The sequence below is a fragment of the Lutra lutra genome, chromosome 2 (assembly GCF_902655055.1).
Source record: "Lutra lutra chromosome 2, mLutLut1.2, whole genome shotgun sequence".
NCBI classification, from domain to species: domain Eukaryota; kingdom Metazoa; phylum Chordata; class Mammalia; order Carnivora; family Mustelidae; genus Lutra; species Lutra lutra.
Window position 1 is genome coordinate 152,699,585 of NC_062279.1, and position 11,292 is coordinate 152,710,876.

Consider the following 11,292-nt stretch of genomic DNA (forward strand, 5'->3'; position numbering starts at 1 on the left):
GGGGCTCGAACCCAGGACCTGGGATCATGACCTGAGCCGAAGGCAGCGGCCCAACCCACTGAGCCACCCAGGCGCCCCTCCCTTACACTTTTGACACAAGATAGTCTCTTCTTGTCCCCAAACCCAACTTCCCTCCTGTCTGCATTTGCATCTCTCTTCCTTGTCTCAGCATGTTTAAGGACACCTGTCAGGGTAACATACTTTCTACCTCAAGACCTGATACTGTCACACCTCTACTCAAACCACCTGAGCACTGCAGGCAGAAATTAGACTTATACTGACATGGCATCTAGGGACACATGGGTGGCTCCGTCCTTTATCATCTGCCTTCAGCTCTGGTCATGATCTCTGGGTCCTGGGATGGAGCCTCCTGTACTGGGGCTCCTGCCCAGCAGGGAGTCTGCTTCTCCCTCTCCCTCTGTCTCTCCCCACCGTTTGTGCACTCTTTCTCACATGTGCTCTCTCTCTCTCTCTCAAATAAATAAAATCTATCCCCCCTGAAACAAAGCAAAAAACCACATTTACGCAGCAAGTAGAGTTCTCCATGCATATAAGCATGAGTATTACCAATTTCCAGCTTTCTCTTTTATTAGCTAAGGTCCTATGGGGTTTTGGAGAAACCTGGTATTGATGGCTGAATTTTGGGATGTTTTCTCTTTTTATATAAATCTTGTAGCCTTTGGCATGCAGTATCAGCCTATGGATGTCTTATTTTAGCTTCAAAGGATATATGTGACCAACATTTGTATGAGGAAGGATGGAAGGAAGGAAGAGGGGGGAGGGAGGAGGGAAAGAAGAAAGGAAAGAAGGAAGGGAGAAAGGAATTCTTTGTAATGTTTCAAAGTCCTGCCCCAGTTCCCCCACATATCCCCCACATGGGATATGACAAACCATATCCTATGACAAGCTGTAGGGCATTGTTATGAGGACAGGCAGGCTGAACAAGCTTGCCAAAGCAACTCTTCTTCTCAATTTAGCCTTGGAGTTACACAATTTCGTCTTCCTTGTGTATGTTCCAGTGTAATGCCTCCCAAATGAACTCTAATAGGTTTCCAGAAGGATCCAGACCTTTCCAGATACTGTGTTATAAAGAATATCATTTGAGTTCCCCCCTTCCTGTTGTGTCTAACAACACTAGATTAGACAACTGTTCATACAAAACAATCCTACTGGCTGCAGAGGAAGGAAGAAGTAGAACCAGCCTCAAAGGTGTGTATCTGCGCAGGTACTCTGGGACTCATGCTCAGAAAGGCCCAGCTTGGTCTAATGCTCTTCTGTCTCTGACTTTAAATTCTAAATTTTTGAACAAGGAGCCCAACATTTGTATTTTTTCACTGGGCCCTGCAAATTACGTAGCTGGTCCTGACTGGAAGTATTTTCAGACAAAGGGCGTTTTATTTTCTTAACTGGCTCTTTTTCATAGATGAGAAACAGGGCAATGGAGGCCCTTGCTGTGCCCAGTTTTAGAAAAGGATGCCTCCATTGCATGTGCCTGAGAGTTTTCTTACCTAGGCTCCACTTCCCCAAGAAAGAAGGGGCAGCCTGCCTTCCCAGCCGCCCTGGAAGCGGGGTTGCAGACGCATGACATAAAGCTCACCTGCCAGGTGCGTGTGTGAGGAGGCTCCCGTTCAGGGGAGAGGTAAAGGGAGATGCGGCCGAGGACGCGGACTGTCCAGCCGGAAGGACGGTGCTGGTGGGGTCCTAGCGGTGTCATGGCTGCTGCAGCCCGAGGTGACCGTTTGTCCATGTGCACGCAGCTGCTTGTCTGGGCTTGTGCTGCTGGTTGTGCCCTTGCTGGGCACATTCTTTCCAACCTCCGTGTACTGAGCAGTGCTGAGCATCGGTCACTGCACTTTCGCGGTTGGAGGTTTGAGCCACCCCCTGTTGTTAACGTGAATCCCACCAGGCCTTCCTGCCCCACCAAAAAGGTACTGTCTTAGTCCGTCTGGGCGCCTATCACAAAATCCTACAGACTTGGGGAGCTTACAAACAGCAGAAGTTTCTTTGTCATAGTTCAGGAGGCTGGGAAGTCCTCTCCAAGTCCGAGGCACCAGCACCCTGGTGCTGTGGGGAGGACACTCTGCTCAGGTTCAGAGGCTCGCGCCTTCCTGCCGCATCCTCACCTGCTGGGGGCGCTAAGGAGCTCGCTGGAGCTCTTACTGCAGCCGCTGATCCTAGCCGTGAGGGCTCCGCCCTTCTGGCTTAAGCACCCCCCAAAGGCCCCACCTACCCATGCCGTTACTTTAGGCAGTAGGATTTCAACACGGGAATTTGGGGCGACACAAACATTCACACCTTAGCAGGTGCTGATGCCCAAACCAGATAAGAAGTCTTCCCAGCTCTCAATTCTCCACCACTTCGTCGGAGAGGATGCAACCAAACTCTATCAGCAGAATGGTCTGGCTCTCCCTATGGGCTCGGAATATGCTAACCTTCTGCTCCACCTTCTGTGCCGGCCAGTTATCTCTAGCCCATCCTCTAGATCTCAGCTTAAGGGTCTCTCCTTCTGTGAAGCTCTCCCAGACCAACATTCCCAATCTAGGTCAGGTTCAGAGTTGGTTTTTGTTTTTGTTTTTTTTTTTCTTTCCACTTTGTAATTATATGTTTTTATTTTTTATCTTTTTAAAGATTTTATTTATTTATTTGACAGAGAGAGAGAGAGAGAGAGAGAGAGATCACAAGTAGGCAGAGAGGCAGGCAGAGGGAGAAGGAGAAGCAGACTCCCTGCTGAGCAGAAAGCCTGCTGAGGGGCTCGATCCCAGGACCCTGAGACCATGACCTGAGCGGAAGGCAGAGGCTTAACCCACTGAGCCACCCAGGCACCCCGATTATATGTTTTTAAAAAACACAAGGCTGGGGGGCGCCTGGTTTAAGTTGACAGACTGTGGAAGAAAGAATGGAGGGTAATGTAATCCAAGAAGATCTGGCATATGGCGGAATGTTCATTAGTGTGGCCACTGGTATGGTATTTAAGAGTGCTGTCTGTCAGCTTCTTAGAGAAGTTATACTGAGCTGGGCACCATCAAACCACATAGCTTGTCATAACCCGGATGTGCCCTACTCTCCCAATCCAAGGGCATTTGAACATGCTGTCTCTCTGCATGGATTGCCCTTCCTGCAGACCGTAAGATCCACCTCAAGCATCATATGTTTGCTGAATCCTTTGGCACCCTCGCCCACCAGAGCCTCAGTTGTTCTTGGCCTCTTTGTACCTCCAGGCTCCCACGAATTCCAGTAACATGGTCCATCTCCACTGTCTTGTCATTGTTTAGGACCCTGGTTTCTTTGAAAACCTACCCATCTTTGAAAACCTGGCCCATTCACACCTGGATGAAGTGAACATTCCACATGGGGGTTTCATGAGAGAATTGATAGGAGAATGACCTGGGCGTTGGTTGAAGAGGAAAATGCAGGAGGGTGGGCGATTCTTTAATTTTCTTTTAATGTAATTTTATTTATTTGTTTGTTTATTTATTTATTTATTTATTTATTTATTGCATTTTATTAAATACATTTTTTTTTTTATTTTTTCAGCATAACAGTATTCATTATTTTTGCACCACACGCAGTGCTCCATGCAATCCGTGCCCTCTACAATACCCACCACCTGGTGCCCCCAACCTCCCACCCCCCACCCCTTCAAAATTCTCAGATCGTTTTTCAGAGTCCATAGTCTCTCATGGTTCACCTCCCCTTCCAATTTCCCTCAACTCCCTTCTCCTCTCCATCTCCCCTTGTCCTCCATGCTATTTGTTATGCTCCACAAATAAGTGAAACCATATGATAATTGACTCTCTCTGCTGGACTTATTTCACTCAGCATAATCTCTTCCAGTCCCGTCCATGTTGCTACAAAACTTGGGTATTCATCCTTTCTTTTTTCTTTTTTTTTTTTTTTACAGCTTTATAAACATATATATTTATTTATTTTAAATAAGCGCTACACTCAACGTGGGGCTTGAGCTCACGACCCTGAGATCGAAAGTCGAATGAGCCAGCCAGGCGCCCTTTAGTTTTCTTTTAATGTAAGTTTTGTTGTGGAAGGTCAGGGATGGTATGAGACAAACTTAAAACCATCGTAAAGAAAAAAGTTATGTGTCATGCTTTTCTGTATTTATGCTATACTTCAATAAAACATTTGGAATGCATGATATAAGTCTGGTCAGGGGAGCTGAGGGGGGAGGGTGAAAAGTGGTGTAAGATCTTGGCATACCTAAAGAGGAAAAGAAAAAAGCCCCAACTGACTTCCAGTCCACAGTTCGTCTTGGGGCCAGCGGCTCCTCAGGCTAATCCCATGGGACCCGCAGCCAAGACGCCCCTGGAACTAGGCTTGAGAACTCGGTGTTCACCGCCTTCCGGTTGCCACGGTTACCAGTCAACTTGCACAGCCACTCACAGCCTGTGACTTCTCTAGACGCTGCCAGTAACCTGGTGAGTAAATGGGTTTCTGCGGAAAAAGAGAATGCTATTTATTTATTTTTATTTTATTTTATTTTTTTTAAAGATTTTATTTATTTATTTGACAGACAGAGATCACAAGTAGGCAGAGAGGCAGGCAGAGAGGCAGGCTCCCCGCTGAGCAGAGAGCCCAATGTGGGGCTCAATCCCAGGACCCTGGGATCATGACCTGAGCCGAAGGCAGCGGCTTTAACCCACTGAGCCACCCAGGTGCCCCAAGAGAATGCTATTTAGAACAAATAAAAAATAAGTTTTCTGAATATAAAAATAATACTTGCTCACTTGAAAAAATGTTTTCTTTTATTCCTCTTATTTATTTTCTTTAAAAATTTCATATGTTTATTTGAGAGACAGAGTGAGCACAAGTGGGGGGAGGGGCAGAAGGAGAAGCAGACTCTCTGCAGAGCAGAGAGCCCCAGGTGGGGCTCCATCCCAGGACCCTGGGAACATGACCTGAACCAAAGCCAGACATTTAACCAACTGAGCTACCCAGGCACCCCTCACTTGAAAAATTTCATTTTATTTTATTTATTTGTTTTTAAGATTTTATTTATTTATTTGAGAGAAAGAGGGAGAACACAGAGGGAAAGGGAGAAGCAGACTCCTCCCTGAGCAGAGAGCCTCATGTGAGACCTGATCCCAGGACCCTGAGCCAAAGGCAGACATTTAACTGACTGAGCCACCCAAGTGCCCTTCACTTGAAAAATTCTAAAACTTACCTACAAATTAGGAAAAAGGCAATAGATACCCTCTGTTGTACAACATGCCAAGTAGTGGACTTTTTCTCTATGTATATTCAAATACATATTCATATTTTAAAACACACGACGAGGTCTTGTTTGATATCAGGAATGTAATCGAGAGCAGAATCATTAAATCACAGCTTTTTACATTACATTACATTTTTACATTAAATCTAGGCTTTTTACACATTAAAATGCTCACTTCAAATGTAGAGTTGCCTCCTGACTGGTCTCCCAGCATCTGATGCATTTCCCCTCCTGCCCGACTTCTTTCTATATCACTGCCGAGGCAGTCATCCTAAGCTAGGGTCCTGATTGCATCAGCCCTAGTTCAAAATCATCAGTGCAAAATAAAACCTATGTTTTAAAATCTAATATTCAAGATCTTCCCATTTGACCCCTTTCACTGCCTTTCTAGCCTCATATCTTCAGAGACCCTCTGTGCTCTCCAGGTGCCTTCTCTTAGTTCCCCATTCTCAACCAGAGCTTCCACATCTGGTACCTTTGCTCACCTGCTTCTTGACATCTCACTTGTTCCATTCTCAAATGCATTTTTTTTATGTCTTTCTTGCGGACAGAGTATTTACCCATTTGTCTTTGCGTCTGTCACAGTGCTTCCCCTGACCAACCATGACCCAGTGAGCAGTTGCTATGTGAAGGAATCAATATTGAATTTAAAATTGAGCAAGATTACCAGAGTTGAGGATAGAAAGAAAAATCCCATACTGCTCCTCTGGTGTTTCTCCTATATACACAGAACACTTCCCTTCTGACATTCTGGTCACCAAGTATGCGGGTTTTTTCTACACCAAGAAGTTTTCTGACACCAGCTGTGTGACCTACAATTCAGTGAATTCTGACACTGCCTACCTCAAGATACGTTCAGAGTCCACAGGGGAAAGGCTCAGTCCCACAAGGTTGTGCACCAACCCCCCTTCACACCAATCATCAGTCCAGATTGTTACCCGTGCTTCTGACTGAACAGCGATAGGTCAGAAGTTCCCATTTTCTTCTCCTTGGGTTCAATTCATTTGCTAGAGCACTAAACAGAACTCAGAAAACCCATTTAGTCATTAGATCCCTGGTCGAAGACAAAGGATATGACTCAGGAACAGCCAGATAAAGAGACACACAGATCTAGGTATGGGGAGGAGGCAAGGAGCTTCCAGGCCCTCTCCAAGTGCTGCCACTGTTCCAATATGTCCATGGGTTCACCACCCTGGAAGCTCTCCAAACCTCATTCTTTTGGGTTTTTATGAAGGCTTCATTACATAAGCATGATTAATTAGATAATTGGCCACTGGTGATTGATTCAGTCTCTAGCCTCTTTCCCCTCCCTAGGGGTCAAGGGATGGGACTGAAAATTCCAACCCTTTAAGCACCTATTTGGCTCCCCTGGCCAACCCTTCAGTGTGTTCAAAAGTCACTTCATTAACGTACCAAAAAACAACCTTAACCCTTCTCAGCATTTAGGAAATTCCCAGGGTTTTAGGGAATTTTTGCCAGGAATGGGAAGAAGACCAAATATTCCTTCTTATAAATATTCCTTCTTATAAATTCCTTCTTATAAATCACAATAGCACAGGTAACCAAGTGGGGTGACAGCCTGACATTGTGGCTAAGAGCCGGGATTCTGGGGCCTCACAATCTGGCCCAAATCCTGCGTTTGTGCCTTGTTAGCCACATGGCTCTGGGCAGATCATGTCTGTCTCATAAATAGAGATTACAAGTGCTCAGAATAAAGTGAGTTCCTGTGCATAAAGAATGCAGAGTGGTGCCAGGCAGGTAAGTGGGCACTGTGTCATGCATTAGTTGCCGGTACTGTTGTAACTATGGGAATCTTTAATAATTACCTAAGGGGCGCCGGGTGGCTCAGTGGGTTGAGCCTCTGCCTTCAGCTCTGGTCATGATCTCAGGGTCCTGGGATCGAGCCCCACATCGGGCTCTCTGCTCAGCAGGGAGCCTGCTTCCTCCTCTCTCTCTGCCTGCCTCTCTGCCTACTTGTGATCTGTCTGTCAAATAAATAAATAAAATCTTTAAAAAAATAAAAAAATAATTACCTAAATCAACACTATCTATGAAGACAGTACTTTCTAGTATAGGTCTAGAGATTACTCTGCAGCAATTACTGAGCTAAGCACTTTCATACATGGTCCTTTTTTTTTTTTTTTTTTTTGCTAGAGAGGGAGAGAGAGGGGCATAGGAGGGGCAGGGGGAGAGGGAGAGTGAGAATCTGAAGCAGGCTCCTCTACCCAGGGCAGGGCCTGATGCAGGGCTTGATCTCACAACTCAAGTTCATGACCTGAGACCAAATCAGGAGTTAGATGACTGACCTACTAAGTCACCTCATACATCTTTTGTTAATCCTCATCCAGCCCCATGAGATCATCGGTTCCACTATTATCCTGTTTCACAGAGGAGGAAATGTGAACATAGAGAGCTTTCTTTCTTTACTTGGCCAAGATCCCACAACTTTGGTGCCCCTGATCAGCCCTCTGGTTTGAGTGGCAGCCAGCTGGAGCTGAAATGAAGCAGCAACATCATCCCTCCTTTCTCATGAACTGACACACCCAGCACCAGCACTCAGTGGGTCCTTGATGCATGTCTGCTGAGCCAGGGGTAAATGATTGGACTGCAGGAGAAATGCTCATGGAAGGCCCCAGAGCACAAGAGGGCATAGGCAGGCCCATGGGAGAGCTGGGTTCTAGTCTTCTTTGTTTTGTTCTGGGTCTCTTGGTAGCCATCCCAAAAGTTGGTCATCCCTCTAGCACAACAGACCTGATAACAAGGGATGTGGCAAACACAAAAAGGAAATGGTGGAAACCATGATGGTGAGGATACTGACAGCTCAGCAAATCCAAAGACACAAGTAACTTTACCCTTCATGGTGAGGAGGCCAACACCTCCAGAGGCTCTGACAGGAGTCCTCATGACTTTCTCAGTCCATGTCAGTGTCCCCCAAAAGCTTCAGAGGTAACAAGATGAAATAGAAGTCTAATTGGAAAAGGAATTTCAGACATGTGAGAAAAAGTATAACCAGGTGTGTGAGGCCTTTCTTGCTAAGATACCTGATCTGCCTGGTCCTTTCCTCAGGGGAGTGGAGGGACATTCACGGAGACTGGAGAACGTGGGAATGTTCACCAGGGGGACCCAATTTTGAAGCAAGTGATTGTGCTGGTAAATAAAAAAGGAGAAAAAGAATACGAAAAAACATCCCCCCCCCCACATTCTGAATATCGGTTGATTTAAAATATATTTGGAAAGGCACAGGACTTCGATCAAAAAGCATGACCACCCTTTTCTGATAGTTTTCAAGGATGTGGAGTGGGAGTGATAACATCTTGGCTGCCTGATAGGTTACATGTCTGAAACTCACCCTGAACACAATTGTTACGGATTGCCTTGTGTCCCCCCAAAACTCACATTTTGTTACCATGGCCCCAGCAAACCAATACTTAATGAATATGTCAAAAATAAAGTGTAAAGGCAGACACCTGCTAAAGTGAAAGCCATCTTCCTTGATTCCTTCTTTCATAAGATAGCGAAAATAGAGGTTTGCAAAGGGTGCCAAATTGATGTGGGTGAAGAGAGTGTCAATTTGAGAAGTATCTATGATCCTACTCCACATGAGGCAGTCCAGAGCAGAGCTGACCCAGCAACCAGTGCTTTATTCTTCGATTTATTTAGCTTTCTGTAATTCCCAGTGCAGAAAGTGGAACTCAGAGAAATGCATCTTTGTCAGAAACTTTGCAGTTGCTGGAAACCTAAATTGACAGTCTTGTGAAACACAACAGCCAGCCTCACACTTGACAGAGGACATTTGGCACCAAGGAAAAGGGGAACCTGAAAGCCCATGCTAGCCAACAGGGCACAACTATTGTTGAAACTGGGAAACCACCTTTTGGAGCCCTGGAGGGGCTTCTGAATATTCACATTAATAACCAGTGAAGTGGGTTGTAGTATCTGAACTTGGCTAATTTCAGTACAATTGCTCATTATTTATAGCCTTAAGTTTTTGTGCTTTCTTGGTAGAGTCTATCTTAAGATATGTCCCTATAATAAGAGATGTATATCTATTAAATTACTTAGTGTTTTAGGAATATCGTTATTTCTTTCCCCAAAAGATATGGATTGCTGCAGGTTCTCTAAAGCATAGTTATTCATTGCTATGACATTTTTGTACTTTGAAAGTCATATTATCATGTAGGTATTAAAGGGTAGCTATCAAGATTACCCTTGCTCTTCATTGAAATGACATATTTGAGAAAAATGCATGTTGAAAAGCCTATCCAAGTGTGTGTATTTCCACCTTGTGCAGAAGTAGAAGGGGTTTTATTTGGCTTGTACCTGCTGCACCTGCATGATTTCACTATAGAAATGTGACATAATTAATTCTAAGATGGTTCTTGTAAATTTTACTATTTGGGAATAACTAGCACATAGTTAAAAGCTCTCAGAAGAGCATTACACTTGTTTGGATTCTGTGTGACACAGTGATCTGCACAGAATTACAATCAGAATGAAGTTCTTGTTTACCACTGCTGCTGTGAAAAGAATTTAGGGGACATGGTGTGGGGCTGGAGGTAGAGAAAAGAGAGAGAGAGACTCTTCTGACCCTTACCAACTGGTAATTAAACTAGTAATTGCTCTTTCTTTTTATGTATGTGATGGAGACACAAGGTATTTTGTGATTGCATGGTGGAAGACCTAATCTAGTCTAGCATCAGGGAAGGGAGACCTCCCAGAGAAGTGACCTATAAACTGAGACAGAAAAGATAAGGGTTATTTAGCCAGATGAGAGGTAGAAGGGTTGGAAATATTCCCAGGTAGGGAGATTAAAATGTACAAAGATATATATCCTCAACTGCTGAGTTTGTCTTAAATGTCTGCACTTTGTTTATTTAACAAATTTATATACTCAGCCAGTAGTTACTGATTATCTTGATTAGGAGTCTGGGAGAGGAGGTAGTGACCGATACCTTGTAACCAAGGACGCAAGACTGTTTTGAGTTTGGCCCTGCTGGTCCCCTCTTCACCAAAGGAGTTGCTGAACAAGACTGCCTTAGGTGAGCACAAGCATAGATTGGAAATCAGCTTCCAGTATTAACCACTAGATTGTCAGTCTCCCCACTAGGGGCCATCCCTGTCTAAGCTAAGGTAGACAGGCCCCTAAGGACAACACACTCATAATGTGGTGAACTTGCCCTAGGATTCCTTGCTCATAGAACTCACATTAAGGAGTTCTTCCTTCCTGGAAGAGAGGGTTTGAGGTTGGGAGGTGGGAACCGGACAGCCTAGGCAGAAAAACAGGGAGAAATGCTGGGAAATTCTGCCCATACCCTGGATAGACTTCATGAAAGATGACAAGTGAGAGGTTCTGGGAAGCTCTCAAGCTTCACAAGGAATTACAATATAGTGTGTGTGTTGGGGTTGGAGGGGAGTTATAATCAAGAGCATTATTGAAAGTATGTGTCAATGGTCCATTGCAGGGGCCAAATTTGGCCCATCACTTGCTTTTGTACAAAGAGCCACAAGGGGTTTTTGCATGTTTAAGTAGTTGAGCAAGAGCAAAAGAAGAAGAATATTTCATGAAATGTGGAGATTACATGAAGTTCAAGTTTCAGTGTCCATAAATAAAGATTTGCTGGAACTTAACCTTGCTCATATCTATGGCTGCTTTTTTTTTTTATTTTTTATAAACATATAATATATTTTTGTCCCCAGGGGCACAGGTCTGTGAATCACCAGGTTTACACACTTCACAGCACTCACCATAGCACATACCCTCCCCAGTGTCGATAATCCCAACCCCCTCCCAACCCCCCTCCCCCCATCAACCCTCAGTTTGTTTTGTGAGATTAAGAGTCACTTATGGTTTGTCTCCCTCCCAATCCCATCTTGTTTCATTTACTCTTCTCCTACCCCCTCAACCCCCCATGTTGCATCTCCTCTCCCTCATATCAGGGAGATCATATGATAGTTGTCTTTCTCCGATTGACTGATTTCGCTAAGCATGATACCCTCTAGTTCCATCCACGTCGTCGCAAATGGCAAGATTTCATTTCTTTTGATGGCTGCATAGTATCCCATTG